At 39.2% G+C, this 20,822-nt stretch overlaps 1 protein-coding gene across 4 annotated transcripts in view; it reads left to right on the top strand.

Annotated features, from left to right (window-relative positions):
• The window catches only part of elmo2 (engulfment and cell motility 2), a 66,450-nt gene continuing 45,628 nt past the window's right edge, over positions 1–20,822 (top strand). For all 4 annotated transcript variants that reach the window (XM_066702642.1, XM_066702639.1, XM_066702640.1 and 1 more), the window contains exon 1: positions 1–86. The gene's annotated coding sequence lies outside the window, so the exon portion shown is untranslated. The remainder of the gene's footprint in view (positions 87–20,822) is intronic.

Here is a 20,822-nt window from a genome sequence, read left to right as displayed (position 1 = left end):
GGCGTGTCCTGGCTGTGCGTCGCTGCGGCTGAGCTTCACAGCGCGCAGTGAAGAGCTGCAGGCGCGGAGCGCCGTCTGTCAATGTGGTGAGTGCTGGCTTATTACAGCAAATTAATTTATTTTACAACTCAAAGCAGCACGATTAACTGATGGCTATCATCTGTAATTAAACAGCTACAGTCCAGTTATTAAGCTTTTTTTTGTTTTGTTTTTTTGCGGTGATTTAAAATTGTTCCCCCAATCTGATGCGATCAGACATCAGACATTTTAATAATACATTATTTACTGAGGTTCAAGCTTAAGTGCTGGTGTAACTATTATTATTATTATTGTGATTATTATCATTATTATCATTATCATTGTTATTATTTGTAAGTAAGGTTTTTTTTTGGGGTGGGGGAGGTGGTCAAAAGTAACGTGCATACAATGTTGATGCACGATTTGTACATTTATGTTTTCTAATAGTCTTGTTTTTCATGACATTTGCACGCTGCCGTGTTGGTTAAAATGGCTCGAAATGCTGTCGATGTTTGCCATCTATCTGTTGAATGCATCTTCCCTGCTCGACCAGTGCAGCCAGTCGGGTTTAGTGCATGAGTCACTTACCTTCAGTGATTGGACTCGACAGTGTTTTATTTTTTTGCCCCCTGTGTAATTCATATTCACACGTGTTATGCATTGAGCACTCTTGCACTCTTTGCAAGACAAAACAATATTTTGGGAGTGTAAAGTGTAAATAATAATACCCCCCAACCCCGCGGCAATTGATTTACTTTACAGACCTAGCTAGTCCCAACAACTTTACACTTGCTGTTTTGCCTTGAATAGGTATAGTATCGTATAGTATTTATTGAATTATATTTTAAATGCAGAGTGACCCCCCCCGCCACCCCCACCCGCATGTTTTGCAAGGTTGAGCTGGAGACTCTCATTAATATGTTCTGCACGACGCAGTGAGAATTAGATGATATTCATCCAAGTTGTTTGGGCGGCGGAGAGAAAAGGCTAACATTTGCATTGCTCCAATACACTCTATAAAAAAAACTTTTAAATGTCCTCATAATGTGAAGTCAGCAACTGCAATAAGTAAATCCCTTCAGGAGGTTGCATGGAAGAGAAAAACTGTCTTTTGCACTGACTGTACATAATCAAATGAAAACCTCAGACAACAGTGGTTACAAGTGGAATCTGTTTACCAACTTAACAATGCACATTTAATTTTGAGACCTAACTAGGATATGATGGGTGTACATCCCCCCTCACCACCCATATTTTCATTATAACTTACATTTCCATTACACAACATCTTAAATGATGTGGTACCTTATTGAAACCTTGTTGGTACCTTTTTCTTTTAGACCCTTGCATGTTTTTAAACATTCTCTTAAAAGGTGGCAGTAAACTTAACATGCCATTGACGTGTTATGATTTTGCCCTGTTGACTTTATCTAGCTTATGTACCCGTGTGGTTTAATACTCATTGGATGATGTGTTTGAAGGTGTAACATTCTTTGCACTCAAAGCATCTGAGTTAACCAGGTTGCTGTAATGCTGTGTCAGTATTAGCAGTGGTTGAAAAGTGGTTTGATTTGTTGTGCTGCTTATCCCTTAATGTTGATTAAAGTAGAGTCAATGTTTGCCTTTTGTGATTGGGCAGTGCTTGGCTAGTGATGGTTTTGTGTCTCAGTAAGTTGGTGGTGATGACTGGAAACCCACTAGATACAATTGCAGTAGTTTGTAGTTAAATCTGAGGCAATGCTTTCGTAGAGCTGCTTAATTTCCACAGTACCATTATGAGTATCAGCATGTTTATCTAAAATGTGTTCTACTTTAAAACAAAAATGTCTGTAAATGCAATTATATGTAACTTAAGCTTGATGTTTTAACATTTGTCTAAACCAATTAAGTGCATTTGCCAGGCACATTTAGAAGAAATAACATTCTGGCAATTAGTTTAATCATAACGGTGATTAAAAATATCAGTTTAACAATTTTCTGGCATTACAATAAATCAGGAAAATTACACCCTCTGTAAGTTCTCATATTTGTTTCCCAGTAAAAATCTTTATGGTAATACAGCAGTCAAATTTACAGGTTACATTTATAGTCCCTTGGCTCCAAGGCGATTAGCATTACTATACATATAAAAAAGGAAAACAAACATTCAATAGTTTTAGAAGTATTTGCTATGCTCAACTTTTTAAGCTAAGAATCTAAAGGACCCTCTGACTTGCATTACAATCGCAAGATTAGTTTATTTATCTTTCACGTGCTCTTGTTTGCAGCGAAGTCTATTCTGTTACCAAAATGCAGATTCTGTTTCCAGTGTATTCTTCAGAGATTTTGTCTGCTATTCTGTGACTGGAGACAATCAGCAGTGCTACATGATCTGATGTATCTTAGATTGATGTCTAGGGCTGCAGCTATCAATTAATGTGGTAATTGATTATTCTATACATAAAACGATCGATTATTCGAATAATCACAACAACACAATCAGTATTTTATTATCAATGCATTCTTATGGGGTCCTGGTGCCACCATGGCATCCTATTCTTGAGTTTGCTGTAGAGACAGGGCTCTGATTGCCCTGAGGAGGGCTAGACATTACACATTGCACTTAACCACTTCAACTACAGATGACAAAATGAAGACCCTTCCCGGGTACCAGATTTAGAAAATAATTATAATAGTTTAAATGCCTGAAATTACTTTAAAATGTAAATATATTGTGAATGAAATACAAAAAAAATAACCAAATAGTGTTTTTCATTACCACTATATGCTCCCGTGTACTGCATATCCAGGTTCAGTAAAGAGATAAGTACAAGGTTTTTGAACAAATAAAACGCAAATGCATTTTTTAATAATATTAAACTTTATAATAAATAATGAACTTTTGTAATAAAAACAATAAACACTAAAATGAAAATAAAAATAATTAACAATACACTGAAATGCAAATGAAAATACACTGAAATGCTGTAGTAATAAACAGTGAACAGTAAAACTCAATCTCTATCAAAACCTGTGCCATCAGCGGCTTGCTCTGTGCAATGTATTGAAATGTTCAATACAATAAGCTGGAAGACAGCGCTGCAGATGTGCAGCATTGTGACGGATCTGGCTGCCGCAAACGCTGCTTCATTGCCTTCTATTCAGCACTGTTTTCTGAACATATCTCGCCACAGCTCTGTATAGCTCTTGGTAAAAACTACATAAACTATAACTAAACAAGTACAACTAATAATAAAACTAGCAATTATAATATAAAATATTTATATACTTGTAAAAGGTGAATGGATTGCTGCAATAGACATGGATAAATGGATAAAAACATGGCATGATCGCCGTCCACGACTTTCAATTTACATTCTACAGGATCGTCACTGGCTTTGGGAATGACATGAAACTACATGGTGCTGAGGGTTTTCATTTGACATGCATGTGTACATCATGGAATTGAAGTGGTTAAATGCTCAGTCTTGTTGTCCTCCATAGCACCCAGAGCTTACATATGTTTCAAAAGTCTATATCCAAAATTCTACGTAGAATTTGACATGCCTGGAACATGCACATAATCCACGTGTTCTCCATCGCAGCGCACATATGCACAATATCCCACGTCTACTGCATAATTTAAAAAATACTTTACATGTAAATCAGAGTTTCCCAGCTTAAATCAATTAATTTATTCAATGCTGTGACTGTCGGTGGCACAAGCATTGGTGAGAAACCAATTGATTTTAACTAAGAAGTTCTAGTGTGCTTGTATTCAAAAGTCACTTTTAAGTTATTCTGTACCTTTGGTACCTTACGTGCATGTATAGGTATGTCAAATTCAATGTCGAATTTTGGATATAGACTTTTGCATAGATTAGCATGAGAGAAAAGCTTACAGCAAATACAACACTTTCGTCAGCGCAATTTAATAATTCACACCACAGTTGCCCTATTACTAGCAATGTTGTAGAAACATACCATGCATTTCAAGTGCTCAAGCTTGTCTGATGTGCTCTTTTGGAAAGCTAATTCTGATTCACACTGTATGGTTATCATTCACTCTCTCTCTTATAAATACTCCCACAGTTTCGATGCTTTCGCCTGAGTTTTGTTTTGCGTGGTGGCTGGCTGTGACGTGCAGGTTCAGACGTTTTTCCAGTGAGGCGTATACAGGTTGATGACAAACCAAGTGATGCATTACTGCCACCTCCTGCTTTTTGGAATGAAACTGTTGTTCTCACACAGAGCTAGGAATACGGTCCAAGGATATTAGGCGAAAGCTCAGTTCAATGATATTAATAAGAACGGCTGAAATAGAATTTGACGTATTTTACTAGTCGAATAAGTTGACCAAGTCAACTAATCGTTGCAGCCCTAGTGAAGACTGCACATCGTTTTATTTCTGGTTTTGGGCAAAGACATTTGAATAGAGTCATTCCCCCCATACTGCCTTCCAATCTGGCTCCCTGACTCAGTCATTTACTCAGCGGTTCTATTTTCTCAGTCAGTTGTTAACCTATGCATTTGCTTTGATTTGGAGCATTTTTGATTTCTTTATTTCACCACAAGCTGCATAACAAGCACTGTATGGGGACTTTGAGCATTAAATGATTAAATTTGTTTACTTACATAAATCCTTTTTTTGGAAAACATTACATTATTAAGGAGTGGCATCACACCAAGTGTAGCAGCATTATTCGGTACAGAGGCCCTTTTGCAGACTATCAAAGGTCCATAGTGATCTCTTTGTTATATTTCACTTTTGACTGATACAAGACTCTTATTTACATTGGTGATATGCTTATAATATGTCTGTAGATGCCAGCTGTGATTGGTAGACTATACTTCTGCTGACTACAGTGGTAAATTGTAATTCTCTCAGTGCGTAAACCTTTAGTCATTATGCACCTGTGTGATGGAACAGCAATCTCAAGAACCTCTCTCAAGAACGATCGCACTGCGCATCTTCTGGTTCTAGCACTAAGTGGAGAAATGTTAGTAAACATCCTGTCTGATACGGATATGTCCATTCTCTTTATATTGTGGCCCACACTCCTCCGCTATGGGGTGGCCGAGCGTACTGGCTGTTCCTGTAGTCGTACCTCATCAATAACCCAGTGTGGGAGGTGATCTTCTGCATGTTGACAGGAATATTCCTATTGCATCTTACAAGGTTTTGGACTGACAGATGGCTATTTTGCACCGATTTGATCTATGCAATGAAAGGCACTTGACTCCCCAATGAAGGAGAAGGGAATGATTACATTAAGGGGGCTGTATTGATTACCCAGGGCAGAGCTGATTTGGCAGGGAAGCACATAATTAGAGAGAGAGCGCTTTATAAATGATAGACGGTTCTGTGGTAAAAATGACAATCCCAATGCAATGTGTGATGCAGTGCCAGTGTTCACATGGACACATGTTTTAGGGAAATACAGGCTACTTACTTAAAAGCAGGAAAATGACCAAAATAAGCTGTTGGTGGTTTTGTTGATTGTCTGTACACTATTGTAAAATTTTAGGGCATGGTTTTCAGCTGAAGCTATCATCTGGCATTTAAAAAGTTTGTAGCAGGTTCAACACCTTTCATTTTGGTACATATCAAAGATGATTTTATGTGGAAATATGAATATAGTAACCACTAGTTACTACCAAGCTTATCAGTGTAGTGCAGCAGCCGGAGTGCTGCTGTGACTGTGGCACAGCGCTGTGTTTACACTCGGGTCAGTTAGAGGCGCTGGTGCAGAGAGTGTTCTGGGAGGCAGTTGCCATGGTAACCATGCAGCACAGCAGTTGCATCTTTTGATGTTGGAGCCCACACTTCTGTACTCAGAGAGAGGGGCGGGAGATGGAAGTGCACTTGGATGGAAGCATCCTTCTGAGATTGTATGAAACATGGGCACCCTCTATTTTATGTGTGTGTCTGTGTGTGTGTGTGTGTGTGTATATATATATATATATATATATATATATACATACACATACACATGGGTTGGACCAGGTTCATCTCAGACGGGGGCTTAGGAAACAGAGCCTGGGTTACAGTGAAAAGTGAAGTTTATTTTACAGTGCGTTGTGCACAGAACAAAAGCACTTTTCTAAACCCAGTTAAACAGTTCCCTAATCTACAGAACTAATTATCGAGACAAACTGTAACAATACAATGTCTGTGATCCGTAGTCGTAGTACATAAACAAAGTCCCATTATTCAAAAGCAATCCTTTTCTCAGTGAACTCAAAACAAAACACTCTCCAACTCCTCTCCCAGGCTCTCCTCCTACCTCTCCACATCAGGAAGTGGATCGCTCCCTGTTTTATTGAGGAGGGGAGCCAGTTATGCATATCTCTTGTGGTAGTTAATGCCAGGAGGTACCAATAGGGCCTGCAATGCCATGTCCATAGTTACCCAGAATCATGACTACTCTGCACTGGGTTGATGGAATCTTCAATAAACTCTCAACAGATACCTGATAAATAAGTGTTGCTTAATAATGAATAGTTAATTAAATGAACTACTTGTATGGAGACCTAAATGTTGGCACATCTGAGTTTTTGAGCAAGCAAACTGACACTGCCTGACACTGCCTTCTTTCCTTATGTAAGGCGAAGATAAATGCTTGTTTTATATACACTGCACCTACTGTCTGAATTCACCTTTGAAACCATGTTCAGTGAACTCATTAGTGCGGTTGGTGAGTCACACTCCCTGCACAGCAGAAGCAGGGCCCATTCAAGTCAAGGCACAAAAGCTATTGAACACATAGCCTTGCAGTTAATGGGCTGCTTTTGAGTGTCAGAAGAAACACGTCAGCACAAAATGTGTTTTTACAGTTTTAAGACGGATCTATTGAAATATGTGTGTTACAGCTACATCTCCTACTATTACTGCTAAAAAATATAATTTATTACAAGCCATGTTTTCTGAGTTGAATTTCATTTTTCTCACTGGTTCCAATCAAACACACCTCTCATTGTCCAAACGTTATGTATGCAGTATCAGCCTGGCACAGGAATCTACCAGGCAGGAGCCTCTTCTTAACACAAAGGTTTGTAGGGGTCTCGAACAAGCTCTGCAGCTGTATAGTTGAAGCTGATTCTTAGAGAAAGGGCTGGATTGCATTCTGAGATAAATTAGATTCTTAAAATGAAGCTCGGAATGAATTGGCATGTCTTTTGTCCCAAATAATATTGCTGTAAGTGGTGACTGAGACGGTGTATGCTTGGGGTGAATGAGACGAGTTTTTCAGTGTCGGTGAGGTTGTCCTGACACTGAAGAAGTGAAGCAGTGGTTCAGTGTGTGATCGGCTGGCACTATAGTGGGATTACGCAGACTGGGGCGCCATGGTGAATTGAGGTGCCTGGGTGAAACAACTGCCATGCAAGATCTTTACTGTGCCAGCCACGAGACTGGCACTTCCGGGCCTGCTCACCAAAGAGAGCAATTTTAGATTATTCACCCACCTCCCCCTCTCCAATTTCCATTTCCATTTCTCAGAACAAACACAGATTTCTTAACCTCTCCAGAGAGTAAGGGTGAGGGCTAGATGATTGCAAGATGATTAATTTCTGATGTATTTGGTGGAAGAACTGAAGGAGATGTGCAATTGCGATTAGAATAGAATGAGGATAACGCAGTTCATGTTTTACATTTGGGCTGAAATCATTATTTATTTTTAAATTCAGAAATGGCAGCTAAGTTTTTTGCAATTTGCAGCCAAGTTCATCAGCTTGACTCGCCACAATCCTGTGTTTCGGGGAGAGGCTTTGACCACTTGAGTTCCTTAGCAGCATTGATAATTTGGTGTAATTTATTTCCCCCTAAAGATTTTAATAACATGTCATTAAGCCATTAAACAATGTATGGTATGCAATTTGGTTAAAAATGGCAAATTCTTGTGGTTCAGTGGGATGTGGGTTTCTTTGGCAGTGTGATTAACTTAGCTTGAGTAAAGAATGCAGGTTGATTTGCAATACATGCTCTAAAGCCTGTTTTTCAGCAGTGTTTGCAATCAAAGATAATGCCTTAAAATGAAAAGATCTGATGTCATTAGCGGATTTACAAGAGTTAAGTTTCTGTAATGTCTATGCATTGGAATGTTTGACGAATCTAGAACCGAGTTCCAGTTTGTGACAAATGGGCCAAGAACATACAATCTTAACATTTTTAAAACAGCTAATCTCTTATTGAAGATCTTTTAAGGTTCACAATACGCCCTTTTACCCCTTTACAATCCAGTTATTGTGAACCTTATTTGCTCCAATTTATTTTGCTCAGGGGAAAAAAAACAGGCCGCTTTGAAATCTCTCTACATTTATTGTTAAGGGCAGCTTTTTGAAAGCTGTCGCTCTTATACAACAACATATGGTCCTCCTCCATGTTGGGTACTTTCCTGAATTTATTACAAGCTTTATTTTTCATCTGAGTGATCATGGAGCAGTGATAAATCTAATTTTTCATCACTCAGTTCTTCAGTCTGCATCCAAGCTGCTCCTGTTATTCACTTTCTGCCTCCAACATCTGCACCAGTTCTGTGGGCTTTGTTTTCCTGATGCACTTGCAGCCGTTCCCCATCTCTCCATCTCTCGCTGTTCATCTTGTCCTGTTTTTGACATCTGTATTCTCCTTTATTTTCCTCGGAGACAACAAGGGAGCACGATTCTCTTGGTGTTGTTTACTGTTTACTGCAGAGGTATATGGTATATGCTTGGAATAACCAGAAGAGAGAGACAAATAAATGACTGGATCTGAGAACAAACAAAAATATGTGACAGCATTGAACGAAAATATAAAAATGGCAATGAGATGGGATAGGCGCATTGCAAGATACAAAGGAAGCTTTTGAATGGATCCCAAGAGATGACAAGACTTGGAAAAAGACCACACAAAAGATGGGGAGATGAAATAATAAACTTTGCAGGTGTGACATGGAAAAACAAAGTTCAAGTAGATCAAAACAAGTGTAAAACATTATGGGGAGGTTTTCACCCAAGTCAAATGATTTAGGCTGATGATGAGATTAGTATGTAGTTTCTATATATCTACCTACAACACTATTTCATGTGTCAGTGGAATCTAGAATTAATACAGTTCTCCAAAGTAAGTGGATTGGTCACTTTTCCTCTTCAAATACTCTGTTTTCACTGACTTGGCATGAGACATCTCCTCTACGAATGACAGTAAATGCTTAGGTGTATAATTTCATTCAGGCAGCCTGACCGACTGACGCTATTGTGTTTTGTTTGGAATTTGGACAACTATAATTAGATCCCTCTACAGCCTCTCACTGAACTGAACTGGGATGAACCAAGCTAGCCAGTGGATGGTCAAGAGAGAAAGTAGATAATAGTCACACACCTTTGATAAAGAAATGAAACCTTGTGTGCTGAGTCTGACCGCACTCGTACTGTTGTCTCTCTGTTAAGACAGTGGTGAGGCCTACTAAACTGGTGATTGCACATACCCATGGCTCAAAGGGTTCATCTGCTTCTAATATTATGTTTAACTGCTCTGGTACACAGTTCATTACTTCACAACTTCACAGGCTTTCCAGCCCAGTGCAAAACTTTGTTAGTTTTTAGGAACCTGGAAAGTGGAACGACCATAAATATCAGGGGATTGGGTGAAGTCTTGGAAACCACATGATTCATTTCTCACAGCAAAGTCCATTAGATCTTTGAGTTTGGCCCCAGATTGAGGTCTATGCATCACCAGATTGATGGGAAAGTTGTTACTGAGCCACTGAGCCAAGGAGAGCAGAGCAGACCTCAGGAACTACAGTGTGTTCTGGTTTTAGCTCAATCTGTCTGAGTTCTGAGAATCTGGATTCAGCCTGGTGGGCAGTGGGATGTTGTATCCCGCCCACAGCTGATCGTAAGCAGCTGATAGCTTAAAGGTCTTTATCGTTCCATCAAAAATGTTGTCATTACTTGTTTGTCTTGAAATGCTATATTGTTATGTCAGTTCTGAGTTCTGGAGTTTAAGTAGTGTCTTGATCGTTAGCCTGTCAGATGTCCAACTTAAACAGTCTGAGATCTGCATGGAATGATTCAGTGCGCTCCAGTGAATATGTCCGTGCCCTATGCTTTTCAGAGCAGTCCTTGTTGATCATCCTTTGGGGGAGTGTATATGAAACATCTGTCCAGCTCCTAAATATGTACCAAATTCAGTCAAGCTGACCAATAAATATTTGGAGGAGATTGATGTTGCCATGACTAACAAAATGAAAGAGAGGTTGCCTAGAAATGTTGTTAGTTTTTTAACAAATTGCCGGATGTTCTCGACTGCCTGCCCTTTGTTTCTTTTGTTGTGAAGCAGCCTGTGTTCATTTTGGCAGTTTTGGAGTTTGTAACATTAGGAAATAGTCAAACCTTTGTAATCTGTGTCAGTAAAACTTGAAAGGAATATGCCCTTACTTGGAATGATATAACAGCCCTGAATTCCACCTCTGCTTGTTTCTGTGTGAAGTTCACACAGGTTGTAAAAGTAAATGGACAACCTGAATTGCTTAATTGGTGTCTCTCATGCAACAGGTGTTTTTTTATATATATGCAACATTCTACATTGCAACAATGCAACATTGATAGATGCAATACTAATGCAGAGGTGTATGACATTCTAATTAAGATTATTTCTGCAGAATTTATTTGTAAAAGCGAAGTTGCCAATCAGTGAACAGGACACACTCACAAATGCCTTCTAAAGTTTTCACGAAGAGCTGTCAGAGAAGTGGGAAGCTACTATCATTCACAATATGTCCCCTGAAGATTTTTACAGTGAATCCTCAGTCTCCAATGTCATTGTGCTGTTTGACCCTCATTGGAACAGTGTGGCCTCCGTTGACTGTGCTTGTACCATTTCCCTCATTGTGGCTAAATTGGACCAAAACATTTTTAAATGAAGAGATAAGAGTTTGATTGTTAAATTTATTGAAAATATATATTTTTCCACTGTAAAAATATTTGTGCGTCTAATCCTGACGTGTGTGATTTATAATAAATTGTGTGAAAGGTGTCTCTTATTGTATGAGACATGAATTTGTGTAGAATGACATCTCTTATACAATAAGAAACACTCTTCATAAAACCTAATAACTTATAAAATATTTTATTGGAGGAATAGAGATGTAGCCTATTGTTTTCTTAAACTCATGAAGTGTTTTCAAATCTCTTTGGGTCAATTGCAATGAACTGAAAGAAAGCAGTATACTAACTAGGCATGAACAAAGTACTAAACAAGTACGCAAGTTAAATACCAATTGCAAAGAACTTGGCTAGATAATCTAGATAATAGGTTTGAGGTTTCTTTAGGGGGGGGGGGAATAGCTATGTATTTTTGTGCCATAAATTCATTTTTGTACACTATTATCTTGAATTGAAATATAAAAATAAAATAAAAAAGTGAAGAAAAAATAGTATCAACTATGCTACTAAAATAAATGCACTTAAAAAATATGCTGCAAATGATCGCTCTGAATTCTTCACTGACTTCCTGTTTGGTAGCGTAACAACAAACTAAGCTGGGATCAGATCGTCTCCAACTTTGTTCCACTTCCTTTTTCATTGCAATGTGTACTAACTTAGTTCTCAGCTGGGGATGATCCCAAGATAGTACCATACTAGCTAGTATGCAACTTAGTACAGAGCTCCGTACTAACTGTGCAAGTTAATTTCAATTGACCCTTTAAATTCAGTTTTTCAAAGCATGAATATAATATGTGATGTTGTTTCTTGCTTCAGAAAATAGCCTGAGACATATCAGAATAGTTTAACTGCTTCTTTAATTAAATGGGGAGCATGATTCATTCAGACAAAATATTTTTCACATTCATTTTCAATTTTGAATTATTGGGTGGAGTACATTTATCAATTACAGTCAAAAGCTGTTCAAATGAACTGAGGGGGTTTATATTGGTTTTTTATTTTATATTCAGGGAAACTCACCTGGTGAGAGAGACAGATAAACCGTGAAAACATGTTCATGTGAAGAATTCCTCTGCCCTCCCAACAGTTTAATAATTTGGCCACTTTTCTCTTCACAGTGCAGATTTAAACAATACAAACTCTTGCAGCTGTAGTACACTGTCATTCTGTACTCCTAGAAAACACCATCTGAATAGTCTAATAATGGTTTGGTGCAGATCTAGGATTAAGCTGGGATCATTTGCATTGTCACTTTCGGCATTCTTCTTGATGTATTGCCATATATGTTGGTCTTAGGCCGGAGCAAAGCCTGAGGAAAAACTGCACAATTTGCACAGGAGGAACTGATGGGCAATTCCTGTGTATGTGGTAACTCTTCAGCACAGCTGAGATAGTCATTGGCAGTGCTTTGTTGGCCATGTGTGATTTCTGAGCTCCAGTGGGCTTGATTGCTCTCACTGTGCTTCTCAGGATGAATTTCACCGAAGGTGCTTTGAGGGGCTGGGGGAAGGGGGGCAGGGTGAGCAGGCAGGCAAGGGTTTGTATAGTACAACTGCATAATTGCATTCTGGGGATCAGCCTCTAAGAAGCAGCTGCTGAGCTGTTGGAGAGAATAGCCAGATTATCACCTCTGCGAGGCTCCTGCACACGGACAGGGCCCTTCTCTGAGGCCAGCACGAGATCTTTCCTCACAGCATCACATGCAGGGATGCAACCAGCATCTGAAATAAAATGACTGGGGCTTTTCAAGGCTTCATTATGCGTGTTTGAAGTCATCTCCTTTGCGGTGTTCAGGGACAGAAGATAATCCACTCAACATCAGTGAAGAGACCTTCTCTGCAATGTAACCTACATGCATGGCATTTTAATTATATTATGCACTTAGGTTCGTCTCACACATACACTTGCACGTGTGACAAAAGACAGTAACACAGGTCTAGGCCTGCATGTTGATTATTGTGCTTTGATATCTTCCAGTTCTGGCTTTAGTTCTAAGCAGCAACTGATAAAATATTTTAAAATCTGTATTGCATGATGCTGTGTACAGTACACAAACTAAAGGCCAAATTTAAAAGAGATAAAAACTCAGATGGTCCCCAAGTAAGTCCTGCACTGCCGGTAACCTCCCAGACGGGGCCTAGTTTCAGGAACAGCAAGTCGGTTTAGGGATGCACCGAAATGAAAATTCTTGGCCGAAGCTGAAACCGAATATAATGAAACACTTGGCCGAATACCGAACACGGTTTTTCGATTTATTTTCAAATTATTTTGCCAGTTTTTTCACCATTGCATAAATTTAATAGTCTAAATGTGCTTTTTACTATTTTGTCTTGCTTTTCAAAGAACATTCCAGCAGATATTATACCAACAAAGCACAATATAACTTAAATTAGTGAAGTAAAAATATTTTTATTTGGCTATCTTTGAGCCCACCCTTCTTGAATAGCCTATATTAGGCCTATAACTGACAGCTGAAAGAATGTAACAAAAAAGTGCATTAAAAAGTGCATTGAAAAGAGTGAAAAAAAGTGGATGAACCCACAACAAATGAATAATCATCCTAGACATAAGCCTACTTAGCCTACTTCTTCAGGAAAAGTAGCAGGTTCTTCTTTATGAAAAGTAGTAAGACAAGTAAGACAAGTACCTAGGATCGGAATTGGGATACAATTAACTTTTTCGGCCACTAGCCACTGTGTCTGGTAGAAGGAAAAAACTGCTCAGCTCAATATAACTGCATTTCGGATTGGATAGTAAACAGCTGGTCTTATTTTAAAATGCATTGATTTGAATGGAAACCTGCTTCAGTTAAATGTATATCTTTTTAATGCAAAATTCAGATAATTAATAAAGTTATGGTCCTGTTCACAATTTCACAATGCAATTGTCACGTGTAAAATGCATACTGTTAAATTTCAGACTCAATCATACTTAGTACAAGAACAAACAATAGCAAGTTTACCAGCTACACCTTTATTTTAATCGACCGAGTAGTTTGAACTGTTTACATCATTATAACTCATTACTTAGCTGAGACTTTTATAATATATATACAGTGAGGGAAAAAAGTATTTGATCCCCTGCTGACTTTGTATGTTTGCCCACTGACAAAGAAATGATCAGTCTATAATTTCAATGGTAGGTGTATTTTAACAGTGAGAGACAAAATAACAGCAAAAAAATCCAGAAAAACGCATTTCAAAAAAGTTATATATTGATTTGCATGTTAATGAGGGAAATAAGTATTTGATCCCCTATCAATCAGCAAGATTTCTGGCTCCCAGGTGTCTTTTATACAGGTAACGAGCTGAGATTAGGAGCACTCTCTTAAAGGGAGTGCTCCTAATCTCAGCTCGTTACCTGTATAAAAGACACCTGTCCACAGAAGGAATCAATCAATCAGATTCCAAACTCTCTACCATGGCCAAGACCAAAGAGCTGTCCAAGGATGTCAGGGACAAGATTGTAGACCTACACAAGGCTGGAATGGGCTACAAGACCATCGCCAAGCAGCTTGGTGAGAAGGTGACAACAGTTGGTGCGATTATTCGCAAATGGAAGAAACACACAATAACTGTCAGTCTCCCTCAGTCTGGGGCTCCATGCAAGATCTCGCCTCGTGGAGTTTCAATGATCATGAGAACGGTGAGGAATCAGCCCAGAACTACACGGGAGGATCTTGTTAATGATCTCAAGGCAGCTGGGACCATAGTCACCAAGAAAACAATTGGTAACGCACTATGCCGTGAAGGACTGAAATCCTGCAGCGCCCACAAGGCCCCCCTGTTCAAGAAAGCACATGTACAGGCCCGTCTGAAGTTTGCCAACATCTGAATGATTCAGAGGAGAACTAGGTGAAAGTGTTGTGGTCAGATGAGACCAAAATCGAGCTCTTTGGCATCAACTCAACTCGCCGTGTTTGGAGGAGGAGGAATGACCCCAAGAACACCATCCCCACCGTCCAACATGGAGGTGGAAACATTATGCTTTGGGGGTGTTTTTCTGCTAAGGGGACAGGACAACTGCACCACAACAAAGGGACGATGGACGGGACCATGTACCATCAAATCTTGGGTGAGAACCTCCTTCCCTCAGCCAGGGCATTGAAAATGGCAACGTCGTGGATGGTATTCCAGCATGACAATGACCCAAAACACACAGCCAAGGCAACATAGGAGTGGCTCAAGAAGAAGCACATTAAGGTCCTGGATTGGCCTAGCCAGTCTCCAGACCTTAATCCCATAGAAAATCTGTGGAGGGAGCTGAAGGTTCGAGTTGCCAAACGTCAGCCTCGAAACCTTAATGACTTGGAGAGGATCTGCAAAGAGGAGTGGGACAAAATCCCTCCTGAGATGTGTGCAAACCTGGTGGCCAACTACAAGAAACGTCTGACCTCTGTGATTGCCAACAAGGGTTTTGCCATCAAGTACTAAGTCGAAGGGGTCAAATACTTATTTCCCTCATTAACATGCAAATCAATGTATAACTTTTTTGAAATGCATTTTTCTGGATTGTTTTGTTGTTATTCTGTCTCTCACTGTTAAAATACACCTACCATTAAAATTATAGACTGATCATTTCTTTGTCAGTGGGCAAACATACAAAATCAGCAGGGGATCAAACACTTTTTTCCCCCACTGTATATAAAGATGTGAGCTAGCGAAATGTATCAATACATTTAAGGCTATAGATCGATATGACATTCAAACAATATAGAGACAATACTGTGTGTCCTGCAGCGGTGTGAGCTGTCTTGGTGCCCTTGTTTATTCTACGTCTCTCTGACTCAGATGCGCAGTCTCTGGGGGCGGGGCTTGAGTTGCGTCACACGCTTACGCTTTCCACCCGGCCCAGGGCTCGGTGCATTCACATTCGAAAGATTTAGGCCGGGTCAAAAAGGGGCCGGCCTAAATCTATGACCCCATTCACATATGAGTTAGGCCGGCCCAAATCTCAAGTGTGAACGGGGTCTTATTGCTCTTCATACTCTTCTTCCTCTTTAGTGCTACTCCCTTCTCTGGGTCTCTGCACGTCATCAAAAGGATTTCATTGGATTGGCTAGATATTCATCGAGTCACGGTCTGTGGTTGGGTAAAAAATATATAATCTCTAGGAATGATGACAGACAGTGACGTCCTTTCCATTGGTCAGTACCATGCACGCCAGCAAAGACGCAATGTAAACAAACCACACATTTCTCTTCAGCAGAATCTCCGCTACGCAGCAAGAAATGTATGTCTGTATCGCAAATTGTTTCAACACACATTAATACGTTGTAATTGATGCAATTGATGAATACTAATCTAACAGAACAACTTTGTTAAATAAATATCAATGTAAAAATACATTATTAGAAGCCGTATGGAAATGGCATAATAGCAGCAGACTTGTCAACTCTCACGCATGTCGTGTCAGTCTTGTATTATTGTCCCGACATTATCACGACTTTTTATTGTCACAATTTCAAATTAACTATAAACGTTGTGACTGTTTGTTTTATAAAGGAATAATTTGCAATTACAGCTGTAATTGTCCGAACAATATGTTTTTCTTTTTCATTTTTTAATACATTTTCATTCAATTGCCAGTTTAGCAATGTGAGCTGCAACAAAAATGCCTTAACATTAGCGTCCTTGTGGCAATGTTTTCACAACAGTCACAACAGTGAAATACAGAATGTATAAGACCTATCTAGCTAGCTAATTTATACAATCTAATTGACTAAACAATTGACTTTTCCTGTCCACACAACACTCAGACTGCCGCTCTGCGTTCGGAAACACAACTGTGCATTCGAGTTCCAGCGAATACAGAATAAACAGCAATACCTGGTTGCTATTTGATCGCGTCATCAAAAACTTCATTGTTCGATAAAATGTATTCGGTCTTTTCACTTATTCGGCCGAACACCGAAAGTGCTTTTTGTGCTATTTTCTGCTGAATAATTTCGGTTGCCGAACATTCGGTGCATCCCTAAGTCGGTTGTTTTTATTCAATGCAAAGTTGTGGATTAACAAAGTGCTTTTTCTTGTGATAGAACTGTGATCTTTAAATCGACAAAATATCAAAGTGCTGCAATCCTTATTGCATTCAGTTTGAGTAATTTCCTTTTTATTGTTAGTCAGCCTTCTCTCGTTACGTTATTGTATTTATAGAGAAATGCATTGACTTTTAAAACTAAGATTGTCTGTGTGTGGGAGGAAAGTAGACTTTGCTTATGAACCCCTACATTTTAGTGTCTGGCTATTTGGGCTTAAAAATGTGTCTGGTTTTGACATAGTATGCAACTGACCTGCAAGGATTTTTTGTTGCACACTAAAAACATCTCCTGGTGGTCTTGTAAAACAATTAGAAAAGCTCTGAGTAAAAGATCTCTGGCAAAAAAAAATACATTTTGCAATTGGAATTAAAATAAATATCAGCCACTGTAAAATGTGTTAATTTTTGGGTGTCTGGCAATGCTTGCATCAGAAACCTTAAGTGGTACAAGATGAACAAGGTGGAATATGCCAAATGCTACTGTAGGCTTTACAGTACAGAGTATATCTGTTTCCTAAAGACTGAGCCAGTACACCCACCCACACCCTGTTGTTAAGAACCTTTACCAAAGTGTGTTCACGACAGCCAGTCTGACAATTTCAGCAGCTAGACGCTTAGATCAGAATTCACTCTGATATGGATCTGAAAAACCTCCATCAGGGAATGGTGATTTCACTCTTCATGACATTAAGAGGATATATTTCCAGGCTTACCCGAGACATCTGTGTGCAAATGTAATTGAGAAATGCAAGAAATCAGGTCTGGGATGTTTTGAAACTCTGCCTTAAGCCAGTAGTCCCCACATCCCTCACTGAACTGATATCTGCTCAGTCTTAATGGACATTATCACTAGCAAAAATCTCTACCAAAGATGGAACGACACCATGATAGGTACTAGACATCCTGCAGGGGAGGAATCAAGCATTACATATTTTCTTGCTGGCCCTTCAATTTGAGTAATTTAGAAGATAAAAAATACAATTTTCACAACATGGATCTGATAGTATAGAATTGTTTGCTGTGGCTTTTTCAGATGATCATTCATTCATTTTAATATGTTTATTTGTCTGACACCTTTTGTCTAATGTTCCACCAGGAACTGAGAAAAATGTTACAGGCAACTGTAAAAAGCGTAACGGTTACATATAAGTAGAGTATATAGAACTAAACAGGCTGCAACAACTATCGGTATTCAAGTGTTCAGAAAACTGGTTGCCAGCTGGTTCACAGCCCACACATTGCACAATTTAGCATGCATAATTTGTGTTGACTGTTGAGTTTATCATCTCCCTGTTGATATTTTGTGGGCTTTGTAAGATAATATGTGGCAGTTATACACATCTTATTATTTTTATTAAAACAATTATACATATTGTAGAACAAGGTAAACCGAAAATGCATTTGTTACTAATTAACTAACTAAATGTGGGGTCAAATGTAAATGCAAAAGTTTTATTCTCAACCACAAATACTTGTCTGGCTAAAACAATAGACATTCTTTATAAATGCAAAAGATATTGATCAACCTGTGTTGTATTCATCTTTGTGTACACTCACCTAAAGGATTATTAGGAACACCTGTTCAATAACCAACCAATCATATGGCAGTTGCTTCAATGCATTTAGGGGTGTGGTCCTGGTCAAGACAATCTCCTGAACTCCAAACTGAAAGTCTGAATGGGAAAGAAAGGTGATTTAAGCAATTTTGAGCGTGGCATGGTTGTTGGTGCCAGACGGGCTGGTCTGAGTATTTCACAATCTGCTCAGTTACTGGGATTTTCACGCACAACCATTTCTAGGGTTTACAAAGAATGGTGTGAAAAGGGAAAAACATCCAGTATGCGGCAGTCCTGTGGGCGAAAATGCCTTGTTGATGCTAGAGGTCAGAGGAGAATGGGCCGACTGATTCAAGCTGATAGAAGAGCAACTTTGACTGAAATAACCACTCGTTACAACCGAGGTATGCAGCAAAGCATTTGTGAAGCCACAACACGTACAACCTTGAGGCGGATGGGCTACAACAGCAGAAGACCCCACCGGGTACCACTCATCTCCACTACAAATAGGAAAAAGAGGCTACAATTTGCACAAACTCACCAAAATTGGACAGTTGTTGCCTGGTCTGATGAGTCTCGATTTCTGTTGAGACATTCAGATGGTAGAGTCAGAATTTGACGTAAACAGAATGAGAACATGGATCCATCATGCCTTGTTACCACTGTGCAGGCTGGTGGTGGTGGTGTAATGGTGTGGGGGATGTTTTCTTGGCACACTTTAGGCTCCTTAGTGCCAATTGGGCATCGTTTAAATGCCACGGCCTACCTGAGCATTGTTTCTGACCATGTCCATCCCTTTATGACCACCATGTACCCATCCTCTGATGGCTACTTCCAGCAGGATAATGCACCATGTCACAAAGGTTGAATCATTTCAAATTGGTTTCTTGAACATGACAATGAGTTCACTGTACTAAACTGGCCCCCACAGTCACCAGATCTCAACCCAATAGAGCATCTTTGGGATGTGGTGGAACGGGAGCTTCGTGCCCTGGATGTGCATCCCACAAATCTCCATCAACTGCAAGATGCTATCCTATCAATATGGGCCAACATTTCTAAAGAATGCTTTCAGCACCTTGTTGAATCAATGCCACGTAGAATTAAGTCAGTTCTGAAGGCGAAAGGGTGTCAAACATAGTATTAGTATGGTGTTCCTAATAATCCTTTAGGTGAGTGTATAAACAGCATAACATAATTAGAGCACCATTTACTTGCCTCACAAAACTCTGGTATTATTATATTGAATTTATTGCCACACTTTAATATGTGAATTATTCCATCAGAAAATGAACACATTTAGCGTTGTCAGGCTTTTATTCGTGCTTCATGGATAAAACAATAGAGCTACTTGCTCGGGTTTATGTCGCAACTCTGAGCCTGGAACGTTCGATCTCAACGGGAGACCAAAACTGAGTGCAGCGTTAATATCACTGTCTCTTACGATTATAACTCGCTATTAAATCAATCGTACATGACCAAACATCAATATCCCCAATGTATGTAAAAATACTTATAGTTAAGACCTCATGTCAAACATTATCTTGTTCTCCCTTGTGTTTATGCCCCTTCTACCGGTAACTTAAACACGCCTTGCTGATGCTCATGTGTCTGGCGTTGCGCTGCAGGAGACATTTGTTCCGCCAGGCGGCACTGAACATTTTGGTCGCTCCACTTCTTTAAGGAAAATGTCTCCGTGAACCACTGTGATTGGACCCATACACTGCCACTTAATTTAACCCTGCACTGGTACCATGAAAAAAGTTACATTGACATTGGGGTGGGGTCACAGAGACCCCAATGGTACCACAGCAGGAAAGTAGAGGGTTTCACCAAAATGGTTGTGTTGGTGCTAGATAAATGGTTCAGTAGAAATACAAATAAATCACATTCATTCCCTTTACCTCATGTTTTCAAAAGGTAAATCACTCAGCACCAAGCAGACACTTACATGATAGATAATAGAAATTTCAGTTCAGTTAGAACCAGATGCACATTTGTATTGATGATTCTAATTTGATTATTTTAAATTGGATTGTTGATATTTGTGTTTTGAAAGAGTTTTTGATTGATGTTTGGACTCCTAACTAATTTTCTACATTAAAAAAAAAAAAAAAACTTTTTTATTTGGGCTAGTAAAATTCATTTCGGGCTACCAACATCTGAAGAGTGCCTGCCCGAAGGGCTACCAGAGATTTTGAAATTTTGCGAGCCCTGCTTTAAACAGTGCACTTTGGAGTGATTATTAAATGGTAAATTATAGTTTCTGCAGATCTACTCTAAGCTACTCTGAGCTAGTCCATT

This window comes from Amia ocellicauda, chromosome 4, assembly GCF_036373705.1.
Source record: "Amia ocellicauda isolate fAmiCal2 chromosome 4, fAmiCal2.hap1, whole genome shotgun sequence".
Taxonomy (NCBI): Eukaryota; Metazoa; Chordata; class Actinopteri; order Amiiformes; family Amiidae; genus Amia; species Amia ocellicauda.
Note: the sequence above shows the minus strand (reverse complement) of the source record. Positions and strands in the feature narration are given on the sequence as shown.